The 3,700-nt window shown below is 64.2% G+C and overlaps 1 non-coding gene across 1 annotated transcript; it reads left to right on the forward strand.

Annotated features, from left to right (window-relative positions):
* Window positions 1-233: 233 nt before the first annotated feature.
* LOC131870630 (5S ribosomal RNA) lies at window positions 234-352 on the forward strand. The gene has a single exon (XR_009368935.1). It is a non-coding gene; the product is annotated as a 5S ribosomal RNA (ribosomal RNA).
* Window positions 353-3,700: the final 3,348 nt, after the last annotated feature.

Below are 3,700 nucleotides of genomic sequence, written 5' to 3' on the forward strand. Positions count from 1 at the left end.
TTGCAGACGGGACACTGCACGCACACGACGCCCCCTCCAGGTGCACGCACGTAGGCCGGGCCGGGTGCACACCCGACGCCCTAGCAAGGTGCGCGCACCCGGGCAGGGCTCACACTTGGCGAACGGGGCGCACTTCGCGAGGGAGGGTGTGCACCTCGACGGGGGTGGGTGGCCGGGGTGGATTCGCACGTGGGTCGCGGTTTGCTAAGTACACACTGCGACAAGCTCATAACGGGTGCGATCATACCAGCGTTAGTGCACCGGATCCCATCAGAACTCCGCAGTTAAGCGTGCTTGGGCCGGAGTAGTACTGGGATGGGTGACCTCCCGGGAAGTCCCGGTGTTGCACCCTTTTTTAGTTTTTCGCCGGGCGTCGCAATGCTATTTGAATAAACCTTTTGCCCGTTTGCGTTCTCGTCGGGGCCGGGCCGGGCCGGGGTGCGCTGCCCGCACTACCGCGCGCGCGGGGGCGACACCGAGCGCGCACCCGAGGCGCCCCGAGCACACAGGCCACGGTGCAACCCGGGCGTTGTGCGCGCACCCCGGTGCGCCCGAGGTGCTGCGCGCGCACCCAGGTGAAATCGGTGTGCACCTCGGCCAGTGCGCGCTCGGTCGAGTCGCGCACGTTGGCCAAGGTGCACGGTGATGTTTCTTACTCTAAGGTTCCGCACCAGACGCCCGGGACAGGTGAGCGAAGCTGGGCGGGGCCGGGTGCGCGGCCGGGGCAGGTGCACGCAGCTGGAGAGAGCTTTGGAGCACACTTCGGAGCGCACCAATGATGCGCTCCATTCAAAAGTTTCCTGAAAAGGCAAAAAAAGTTGAGATTATAGAATTTCCCACTTGAGAGATTGTAAAAAAAAAAATTTAAAATGAAGGAAACGCGGGTGCCAAGGTGTGCGCAGCCCAGCCAAGGTGTGCGCACCAAGGCGCCCACCCTGGCGAAGGTGCACGCAAGGTGCGCACCCGAGGCAAACCGGACAATTAACCCAACTTTCGACTTCGCGCGCACCTTGGAGCGCACTTCGGAGCGCTCCTTGGTGCGCACCAATCTTGGGCACCTCGGAGTGCACCATGGCGCCCACCAAGGTGCGCACCCGGGGCAAACCGAGCTCCGACTTCGTGCGCACCTTGGAGCGCACGAAAGGTGCGCACCATGGCGCCCACCAAGGTGCGCAGCCCAGCCAAGGCGTGCGCATCAAGGTGCGCACCCTGGCGAAGGTGCGCACCCGGGGCAAACCGAGCTCCGACTTCGTGCGCACCTTGGAGCGCACAAAAGGTGCGCAACCCAGCCAAGGTGTGCGCACCCCGGTCAAACCGAGCTCCGAATCGTGCGCACCAGAGGTGCACGCCATCGTGCGCACCTTGGAGCACACTTCGGAGCCCTCCTTGGTGCGCGCCGATGTTGCGCACCTCGGAGCGCACCCGGGGAAAACAATGCAATTAACCCGACTTTCGACTTCGTGGGCACCTCGGAGCGCTCTCGGGTTCGCACCTCGGAGCACACCGAGGTGCGCACCTTTGATGCGCTGCCTTCACCAATTTCCAGAAAAGGCAAGAAAACATTGAGAAGGTGTGCGCACCGAGGTGCCCACCCTGGCGAAGGTGCACGCGAGGTGCGCACCCGGGGCAAACCGGGCTCCGACTTCGTGCACGCCGCACCTTGGAGCACACTTCGGAGCGCTCCTTGGTGCGCACCAGGGCGCGCAACCCAGCCGAGGTGCCCACCCCGGCGAAGGTGCACGCGAGGTGCGCACCCGGGGCAAACCGGGCTCCGACTTCGTGCACGCCATGGTGCCCACCGCGGCGAAGGTGCACGCGAGGTGCGCACCCGGGGCAAACCGGGCTCCGACTTCGTGCACGCCGCACCTTGGAGCACACTTCGGAGCGCTCCTTGGTGCGCACCATGGTGCCCACCAGGGCGCGCAACCCCGCCGAAGGTGCACGCGAGGTGCGCACCCGGGGCAAACCGGGCTCCGACTTCGTGCACGCCGCACCTTGGAGCACACTTCGGAGCGCTCCTTGGTGCGCACCATGGTGCCCACCAGGGCGCGCAACCCCGCCGAAGGTGCACGCGAGGTGCGCACCCGGGGCAAACCGGGCTCCGACTTCGTGCACGCCATGGTGCGCACCGCGGCGAAGGTGCGCACCCGGGGCAAACCGGGCTCCGACTTCGTGCACGCCGCACCTTGGAGCACACTTCGGAGCGCTCCTTGGTGCGCACCAGGGCGCGCAACCCAGCCGAGGTGCCCACCCCGGCGAAGGTGCACGCGAGGTGCGTACCCGGGGCAAACCGGGCTCCGACTTCGTGCACGCCGCACCTTGGAGCACACTTCGGAGCGCTCCTTGGTGCGCACCATGGTGCCCACCAGGCCGCGCAACCCAGCCAAGGTGTGCGCACCAAGGTGCACGCGAGGTGCGCACCCGGGGCAAACCGGGGTCCGACTTCGTGCACGCCGCACCTTGGAGCACACATCGGGGCGCTCCCGGGTTCGCACCGGCGTTGCGCACCGTGGTGGGCACCTCGGAGCACACCAAGGTGGGCAGCGAGGTGCGCACCTTTGATGCGATGCCTTCACTAATTTCCATAAAAGGCAAAAAAAAAACGAGATTTTAAAATTTCCGTTTTGAAAGATAGTGAGAAAAAGGGAATGCTGGTGCCATCTTGAGCCCGCCCTGGTGCGCAGCCCAGCCAAGGTGTGCGCACCAAGGTGCCCACCCTGGCGAAGGTGCGCGCCCGGGCAATTAACCCAACTTCCAACTTCGCGCGCGCCAGGGTGGGAGCGCACCCAACAACCGGGCCTGGGAAGAGCCAATGCGAGAAACCCCACCAAACGCTCTGACAAAAAAAGAGGGGGCGCTCCAGTAACCCCGCTTCGGAGCGCACCCTGGGCAAACCCAGCCAAGGTGCCCACCCCGGCCAAGGTGCAGGCGAGGTGCGCACCCGGGGCAAACCGGGCTCCGACAACGTGCACGCCGCACCTTGGAGCACACTTCGTAGCGCTCCCGGGTGCGCACCTCAGAGCACACCAAGGTGGGCAGCGAGGTGCGCACCTTTGATGCGCTGCCTTCACTAATTTCCAGAAAAGGCAAAAAAAAAAGGAGATTTTAAAATTTCCGTTTTGAAAGATAGTGAAAAAAACGGAACGCGCGTGCCATCTTGAGCCCGCCCTGGTGCGCAGCCCAGGTAAGGTGCCCACCCTGGCAAAGGTGCGCACCCGGGCAATTAACCCTACTTCCGACTTCGTGCGCGCCAGGGTGGCAACCGGGCCTCGGAAGAGCCAATGCGAGAAACCCCACCAAACGCTCCGACAAAAAAAGAGGCGGCGCTCCAATAACCCCGCTTCGGAGCGCAGCCGGGGCAAACCCAGCCAAGGTGCCCACCCCGACGAAGGTGCACGCGAGGTGCGCACCCGGGGCAAACCGGGCTCCGACAACGTGCACGCAGCACCTTGGAGCACACTTCGAAGCACTCCCGGGTGCCCACCGGCGTTGCGCACCGTGGTGGGCAGCGAGGTGCGCACCTTTGATGCGCTGCCTTCACTAATTTCCAGAAAAAGGCAAAAAAAAATGAGATTTTAAAATTTCCGTTTTGAAAGATAGTGAAAAAAAAGGAACGCGGGTGCCATCTTGAGCCCGCCCTGGTGCGCAGCCCAGGCAAGGCATGCGCACCAAGGTGCCCACCCGAGGTGCACACCCGGGG

This window comes from Cryptomeria japonica, unplaced genomic scaffold (genome assembly GCF_030272615.1).
Source record: "Cryptomeria japonica unplaced genomic scaffold, Sugi_1.0 HiC_scaffold_340, whole genome shotgun sequence".
NCBI lineage: Eukaryota > Viridiplantae > Streptophyta > Pinopsida > Cupressales > Cupressaceae > Cryptomeria > Cryptomeria japonica.